The 9,144-nt window shown below is 30.8% G+C and overlaps 1 pseudogene; it reads right to left on the reverse strand.

Annotated features, from left to right (window-relative positions):
* Window positions 1–1,084: 1,084 nt before the first annotated feature.
* Window positions 1,085–8,523, reverse strand: LOC112999622 (proline-rich protein 4-like; annotated as a pseudogene).
* Window positions 8,524–9,144: the final 621 nt, after the last annotated feature.

A 9,144-nucleotide genomic window follows, 5' to 3' on the forward strand; every position in this document is an offset into this window, starting at 1 on the left:
TGAAAACTATATTAACTCAAATGTTTTAGTATTTTTCTACTTTTTTTAACATCTGAAATGTGTCTTCTAAATGCTTTATAAACATAATTTAATAGAAATTTTGGTAAATGGTTTTTTAATTTAATATATTAAAATATAAGAGGCATTTATTTTTTTCATCATTAAATATCTTATTTGAAAGAAATTTTCTAAAAATTAAATATTATTAAATGAAAGACATTTAAATTTAGATATTATTTTTCCTAAATCTGCAATTTGAACTCCCCTTAAAAGAACAATAATTAAAACGGATTTGGTCTTCTACCAACACTAAGAAACTTCTGATATCATTTTATGTACAAGTTCGTGATCCTTCCTTTTTAAGTATCACATCGCTCTCAACAATAATGTTTTTTCATAATAAGAACACTATTTAAAACTGAGTTGGCCTTCTACTAACACTGCGTAGTTTCTGGTGTCATTTCATGTAAAAATTACTAATTCATGCTTTTTAAGTATTGTGTGAGGACCATTGCTATCAATTACAAGGATTTTTTTTTATATATAGTAATAAGAGTAAAGCTTTGTTAAATGCTAAAAAATGTCATTTGTTAAAGTACGTAGTGTCTATCTATGAGAGAACATGGTCCTTTCTCAAAATATAATAGTACAAAATATTTAAAATTGTTAATATAGTCTCATATTTGAGAATGAATATATTAGCAAGTTATATTTTTTTAAATATTTGAACAAACTTAAAGTTATACTTAATTTATAATATATTATATTTCTTCTAAGAAACAAATGAGAGTTTGCATTTATTTAAGCTTGTAACACAGGCACATTTTTTTCGTGATTATTTAGTTTATTACGAGTATCCTTGCACAAAATATAACCTCAAAAAAGTATAATAAAATTAAGAATATTGTTTAAACAAAAGGGGAAATTAAACCACTCTATGTAATTGTATTAATATAAAATTGATGGACAACCGCAAATATTGAGAACTCTATTGAGGATATAACATTAACTACAGGTATTCCAACATAAAGAGAGATACCCCAGGATTATCCAAATGCAACTAATAATTTTGAGATATGGAGCACATACATAGGCGTTAGAAATAGATCGAATAACTTTCTAAGCAAGATACTTTTTAGAGTGAGGAGGTAAAGTTTTATCATCTTATGGAGTTGGAAGTGGCTTTTGAATTGGGAAAGGTGGCAGAAGTGGTTTCTGGAATTTAGGGTCAAGTGGCAATTTAGGAACAGGGTTTTCAAAGAAAGGCTTCGACTGCTCAGCAGCGGGGATGGGTTTTTTCACTGTAAAAGGTTTTGGTACAGGTTTAATAACTGGAATTGGTTTTGTTATAGATTTAACAACAGGAATTTGTTTAACAATGAGAATTGGTTTTTGTGTTGGCTTATATACTGGAATAGGAATAAGTTTTACAACAAGAATTAGTTATGGGATAGGCTTAACTACTGGAATGGGTTTTGGAAAATGTTCTTTAAATTTTGCTTCTTCATTAGAAATTGACTTATCAATTTGAACTGACTTGTTAATAGACTTGACAATGGAAATCAGTTTTGGTATAGGATTATATACTAGAATAGGAATATGTTTAAAAACAGGTATTGGCTTTGGGATAGGTTTAATTGGTTGTGTTTAGGAAAAAGCCATATATCTCTTGGATACATGTGGCCTAGTGCGTTTGAATTTTTACTTTCAAAGACTAATTTTCTATCCAGGAGTCCCATATGTGCAGTACAATTTTGCCAAAGAAAAAAATAATATTTTTCTTATATTTTACAAATAGAATTTTTCTTATAATATATTATGTATAAATTATTATGGAAATTGTGTTTTTCTATTTTTTTTTTAATTTTTCAAAATATTTTATGTTTAATAGAATGAATGAATGGCAGAAGATAAATCAGTCATTGTAAAAAAATCAAATGTACACCGATAAAAATGCTATGGATGTTAAACATGACTTTACTGAGCTAGAAGTTCTATATGCAAGTACATTATTTTCATTTTAATGTACTGTGCTAAAATTTGATCTTCAACTTTAGCGAAGTGATGTTTAACATCGTTAAAATTTTTATATGTAATATTTTTGCTCACCATGACAGATTTTGGAAAATAAAAAAATAGATAAGCACAATCTCCATTTGATTCATATGTAATATTTTACATAAAATATTCTATTTGAAAAAAAAATACAAGCAAGTAACTTTCCTATGGAAAAAATTGCATTGCGCATCTAAGACATCTAGGCAGAAAAATAATCTTTGAAAATTTTAAGTCAAATGCACCAAGCCACATGTATGCAAGATGTAATGTAGTGGTAATTTTTTCATGTAAGGAATTAATCTTGATTCTTTCAACCAATGATAAGTCCACAATATTGATGTGAGCATTCCCTAGCATACCTTTAATGGAATCACTGTACTTACAAAATGGGTTGTCTCAGTACTTGAAGAAAGGATAAAGACTCCCTCCAAGATATTAGTGCCTTGATCGTTGAACCAAAGACTCAAAATATGCAACGATAAAAATCAAAGAAACGAACAACTCCACATAGTTTTACTTACATTAAAATCAATCTCTGCGAAATCATGTTTGGCTGCAAAAAAATAAAAAGGAAGTTCAATCCATATGCATTGAAGCAAAGGAACTATGTATGGTTAATTAAAGAAATAAGCAAACTTAAATACCGTATGTGATATTTGTACACACAAATGTAAAGGAATAGAATATTATTTAGTTTTATGCTTGAAAATGTGATTAGACACAAAGTAATATATAATTATTAGAGTTTTATTCTGAATGATTTCAATGAAATGGAGTGAGAGAAAAAAAAACAATAAAATATCTAAATGAAAGAAAATGAAGAAAGTGGAAGGACAAAAGAATAAGGAAAGAGATGTAAACATAAGTTTGGAGTCATTGTTCGTGTTTTTGCTGCACCATGGATTAATCAAAAGGAGAAAGAGGTGAGAAAAGTAATGAAGAGAGAAAATTGAACAAAGACATTAAATAAGAAGTAGTGATGAAAATCTTGAAACTGACCAAATACAGGTTAAAGGCCTAAGTGAAGAAGGACGAAGGCCCAAGTGGAGAAGGACAAAGCTCCCGAGTGGAGAAGGATGAAGGTCCAGAGGCAGAGACACTAATCAAGACTATTAATTGTTGCTGAAGGTCCAAACTAATTTGAAGACCCAAGTTAAATATGTTTTTAGTTATAATTTTTAATTATTGTAATTTTGGCCCAAACTGTTTAGAAGACCCATGTCTATTTTTATCTTTTTGTTCAGATACACTATAAGTATTGGTTTTTGTTTCAATAAAAAAAAACTTTTGACATTTGATAAATTTGGTGAGAGTTTCTCTTTGGGTTCCTTGTTAAACCAATTATCAGACTTATCAAGGTAATCCTTGTGGCGTCTATCCTGACTTATCTTCCCTCTTTGGAAGTGGCGTCATCCAGAACTCCATAGCCTTATCAAACGTTCCGCCCCGTAAGATTCACATCAAGTAGGCTCTTCAGAAGTGAGCTGGCCTTCTCCCAGCACTTCATCATTTTCGGTGTTATTTCCCGTGAGTTACTAATCCCTGTTTTCTAAGTATCATGTGAGGACCACTACTCTCAATGATAACTTTTTTCCCTTAATAATAAGAGTAACGCTCTTAAAAATTGAGATGACCTTCTACCAACACTATTATTTTTTGTCATTTCATGCGCAAGTTACTTATTCCTCCTTTTTAAGTACCACATGAGGGCCACCACTCTCAATGGCAACATTTTTTCATAATAAGATTTGACATTTGGTTATATGGAGTATGAACACATTTTTCCTAAACATATTTTTATTGGTTAAAATTAATTAAGAACTATAAAATTATAAAATTATGTGTATGGTTTAACAAATAAGGAGTGACATTCACATTATTTTGAAATGTCAATAAAATTTAATTAATTGTAAAAAAATTATTAACTTGAATGTATTTGGTATTTCCCTATTATTTTTAAGGTTTGAAATGTGTCTTCTTCAAACATGTTCATCTTTAATGTTTTTTCTTGATACTTTAATAGGTTTGAAAATAAAAATGATTTAATTTAATATATTAAAATATGAAAATCATTTATGATTTTCATCATTTAATATTTTATTTGAAACAACTTTCGTAAAAATTAAATAATTATTTAATAAAAGACATTTAAATTTATTCTTTTTCATTATCTACCATTTGATTTTTCCTTAAACGAATAAAAATAACTTAATCTAAGTTGGCCTTCTGCAAGCACTGCGTGATTTCTAGTGTCATTCAATGCACGAGTTATTGATTTGTATTATTTGAGCACCATGTGGGGACAATTGTTGTCAAAGACAACATTTTTTCATAATAATAAGAGTAACACTCTTTAAAAAGATGCAAAGCTTTGCTTCTATTTTGGTGTCATTTCATGCCCGAGTTAATGATGATTGATTTCTAAGTAACGTGTGGGGACCACTGTTCTCAACAATAATAAATTTCTTATACTAATAAGGGTAACACTCTTTAAAACTAAGTTGGCATTCTTCCAACACTATGTCATTTCTGGTGTCATTTCATGTGCTTGTTATGGATCCCTGCTTTCTAAGTATCGAGTGGGGACCAATACTTTTAATGACAATGTTTTTAATAAGAATAAGGGTAAACAATCTTTAAAATTGAGTTAGCCTTCTGTTGACATCATGTCATCATTTCTAGTGTAATTTCATGTGCTTGTTTCTCATCCCTACTTTTTAAGAACCGTGTGGGGACCAACGCTCTCATTGACAGCATTTTTTCATAAGAAAGAGGAACAATGTTAAAAATTGACAAGCCTTTTTTACTAGAACTGCACCATTTCTAGTTTCATTTCATGCACGAGTTACTTATCCCTCCTTTCTAAACCACCATTCTAACCAACAATGTTTTTTATATCAACAAGGTACCACATTTTAATACTAACTTCGTCTTTTGTTGGCATTGGGTCATTTTTTGTGTCGTTTCATGTGCAAGTTATTGATCCTTGCTTTCTAGGTAACGTATGAGGACTACAACTCTGAATGAAAACATTTTTACATAATAATAAGAGTTACACTCTTTAAAACTGAGTTGATCTTCTACCTGTAATGGGTCATTTCTAGTGTCGTTTCATTTGCTAGTCTTTGATCCCAACTTCTAAGTAACATATTAGGACAACTGCTCTCACCGACAACATTTTTTTTATTATAATAATAAAGAGTAACACTCTTAAAAACTGAGATGGCCTTCTCCAAGCACTACATAATTTCTGGCGTCATTTCGCGCAAGAGTTACCGATCCCTCTTTCATAAGTACTGCATTGGGACCACCGGTCTTATTGGCAACATTTTTTCATAACAAAATTTGACATTAGTTTGATACAGATTCCGAACACATTTTGTACTAAACATATTTTTATTGGCTAAAATTAACTCAAAATTATAAAATTATGTGTATCTTTAACAAATAAGGAGTGACATTCACATTATTTTGAAATATTAATAAATTATATTTATTTGTGAAAAATGTATTAACTAAAATGTATTTAGTATTTTTCTACTATTTTTAAGATTTGAAATGTGGTGTCTTCTTCAAACATTTTTTTATTTGAAATTCTTTTTTGATACTATAATATAAATATTGGTAAATAAAATGATATAATTTAATATATTAAATTTCACAAATATATTATTTTCATCATTAAAAATTTTATTTGAAATAATTTTTCTAAAAATTAAATAGTTATCAAATGAAAGGCATTTGAATTTATTCTTTTTCGAACATCTTCCATTTGAATTTCCATTAAAAGAACGGAAATGATTAAAATTGAGTTGGCTTTCGGCTAGCACTACGTCATTTCTTGTGTTATTTCATGTGCAAGTTATTGATCCCAGCTTTTTTGAGTAGCATGTGCAGACCACTACTCTTAATGACAACATTTTTCATAACAAGGAAGAGTAATGCTCTTCAAAACAAATGTAGCCTACTGCCAGCATTGCACAATTTATAATGCCATTTAATGTGCAAATTACTAATCTCTCCTTTCTACATACTGTTTGGGGACCACTAACCATAATGTTTTTTTTCATAATAATAAGGTAACACTCTTTAAATCTGAGTTGGCTTCTGCCAGCACTGCATCATTTAAAGTGTTATTTCATGCGCGAGTTACTTACCCCTGCCTTTTAAGTAATGTCTAGGACAACTGCTCTAAAACAATGGATTTTCATAATAATAAGAGTAACACTCTTTAAAACTGAAATGACCGTCTACCAGCACTGCAAAATATATAGAGTCATTTCACACGCATGTTACTTATCCCTGCTTACTATGTACCATGAGGGGAACATCTCTCCCAACAACAACATTTTTTCATAATAATAAGAGTAGCAATATTTAAAATTGAGATGACCGATCTTCTATCAGAACTGTGTAATTTCTGGTGTCATTCCATGCACGAGTGAGTAATCCCTCCGTTCTAAGTATCGCATGGGGACCACCACTCTCAATGGCAACACTTTTTCATAATAACTTTTGACATTAGTTTGCTACCTAATACAAACACATTTTCTTACAAAGTTGTACTAAACATATTTTTATTGATTTAAATTAATTAAAAATATTAAAAATTATTTGTATGGTTTAACAAATAAGGAGCGACATTCACATTATTTTGAAAGGTCAATAAATCTTAATTAAGTTGAGCTTCTGTCAGCACTACATGATTTCTGGTGTTGTTTCATGCCCGAGTATGTGATGATTGCCTCCTAAAGTAATGTGTGGGGACCACCGCTCTCAAATACAATGAAATTTTATACTAGATGGAGAAACACTCTTTAAAATTGAGTCAGCCTTCTGCCAGCATTGCATTGTTTCGGGGAACATTTCACGCGCAAGTTACTAATTTTTGCTTTGTAAGTAGTAAGTACCTTGTGGGGACAACTGTTCTCAATAATAATGGACACTACTAGAAAAAAGACATTCTACATCGATTGTAAGGGACATTCTACATCGGTTTATGACCGTTGTTGTAGGAGATGATGTTAAAAGTGGTCACCTATTCTACGATGATTGTCAATGACCATCTTAGAATGTTCATCATTCTACATCGATCCTTTAGTTGTGATCGATGTAATAAACGCAGCATTCTGCGACGGTCACAACTGCAGGACCGATGTAGAATGCTAATTTTTCTACAACGGTCGTTGAAGAACCGATTTAGAATATTGAACCTTCTAAGACGGTCTTGAACACGCGATCGTCTTAGAATGATTAGTATTTCTACATCGGTCATGTCATAACCGATGTAGAAATGCTAAATTTTTTTTATATTTTTTATATTTGGAGACTTTACATCCCCAAAAATGAAAAAGATGCTTTTCATTTGCCTGTAAAAGATAGTGAGGATCAATTGATCAACCCTATGATCACCAAATTATCAATATAATATAACCTCAATAAGCACATATGTAAATAAGCAGGTTTGGAAGTAGGGATAAATAATTAAATATATTAACATAATAGGCTACAATTCTGTATTACCTTTTCAAAAATCATAATGGTCTCTTCATTCTTTCCAATAATAGTTTCAACTTTCATTTAGAATATACATCAGAATTTAGACATTAAGCGATCAATTCAAGGAAATTTCATGTAAAGTAGGGAAATGCTGCAATCCTTTAGCAGGGGTATCACTTCGTAAAAAAATTCAAGCAGTCAACTCATAGGAATAGCATTGACATAATTTACTGAGTCCACAAAGTTCTTTCAGCTTGTTATCAACAAACCTGAGGAATGAATGAAATGATGTCCTTTGCAGTAGACCCAAGTTCTGCTAAAGCTGTCATAGCCTCAAGAACATAAGGACAATGTCTGCCAAAAACGCATCAACAAAGAATTTCATCTTAAACTCAAGTAGAAAATTGATAAATAATAATATAGGTCATATGAAAGATGCAAATGCCCAAAGCTTAATCCAAGTAACCAATTGGGTAAGTCCATAACACAATCAATACTGCCCAAAGAGAAAACAAACAGTCATAATTGAAATATGGAAAAGAGCTTCATTTTCCTGTGGTTATTTTGTCAAGTAGATAGAAAGAAACATGATTTGAGATGACATTTTCCTGTGATATTTTATCTTCTTACAAGAAATGCTATATGAGATGCCACTTTTAATGCCAATAAATTATCGTGATCGGTGATTTAAAATAATACCTCCCACAAAAAGACAAAATATCATAAGGAGATGTAATTTGAAAGCATGTATGCAAATTTGAGTTGAGTATATGTCCTAAGCTAGTTACACTAATGAAACAGAGAAATTGGGTTGGTACTTGCTATCCCTGTTCTGCTTGTCATAACCTGAAGAAAGAGAAACCACCAGAGGTTTTTCATTAATTCCATCATTAACAAAACCTCAAAATGAACCAAAAACAAAATTTATATAAGTTAAGTTATCAAATAGGGTGTTCCATTACCCATAGGATATTTCTGATTTTCAATACTTCATATCCAGAAGTGAGCCATGATTTCAAAGTATATTTTACTGTACCTTCATGAAGCAAATAATGTTAGACAACTATAGAGAAATTATTTATAATAAGAAAATCAAAGTTTAAAACCAAGGAAAAGCAGTAAAGTTTTTCTAGAATACTAAACTGAAGGATGGAAAGATGAAGAACATCAAGGTAGCAGATCTCAGCTTAAAAACTTTTGTTTCTATTTAGTTCAGTAACAGGCATTACCAATAAATTTAAGAGGATATGAATTTTCCAAGAGATTGAAAGCAAGGAATTATACGAATTTTCCAAAATTCAGGATGTTAATTAAATCCCTTTCTATGCAGCTCAGCCCAATCAACATACCTGCATTGCACTAGCCCGCAAACTACCATCTAGGTTACAAAAGCATCATCAAAATAATTAATGTTATTTAATTCTGATACCACTTGATGGAAGCTTGCTTGTGGGGAGGCTGGATCTTTGAGTTTCAATGGGGTCCTTTAATGGTGATTTTCCACCACGGAGATGCAGCGGAAGACAAAGGAAAAGAGGTGAGAGGAGGCGCCATCCATTAAGGAATAAGCCATGGAAGAAGGAGCTT

The sequence above is a fragment of the Glycine max genome, chromosome 15, assembly GCF_000004515.6.
Source record: "Glycine max cultivar Williams 82 chromosome 15, Glycine_max_v4.0, whole genome shotgun sequence".
Lineage (NCBI taxonomy): Eukaryota > Viridiplantae > Streptophyta > Magnoliopsida > Fabales > Fabaceae > Glycine > Glycine max.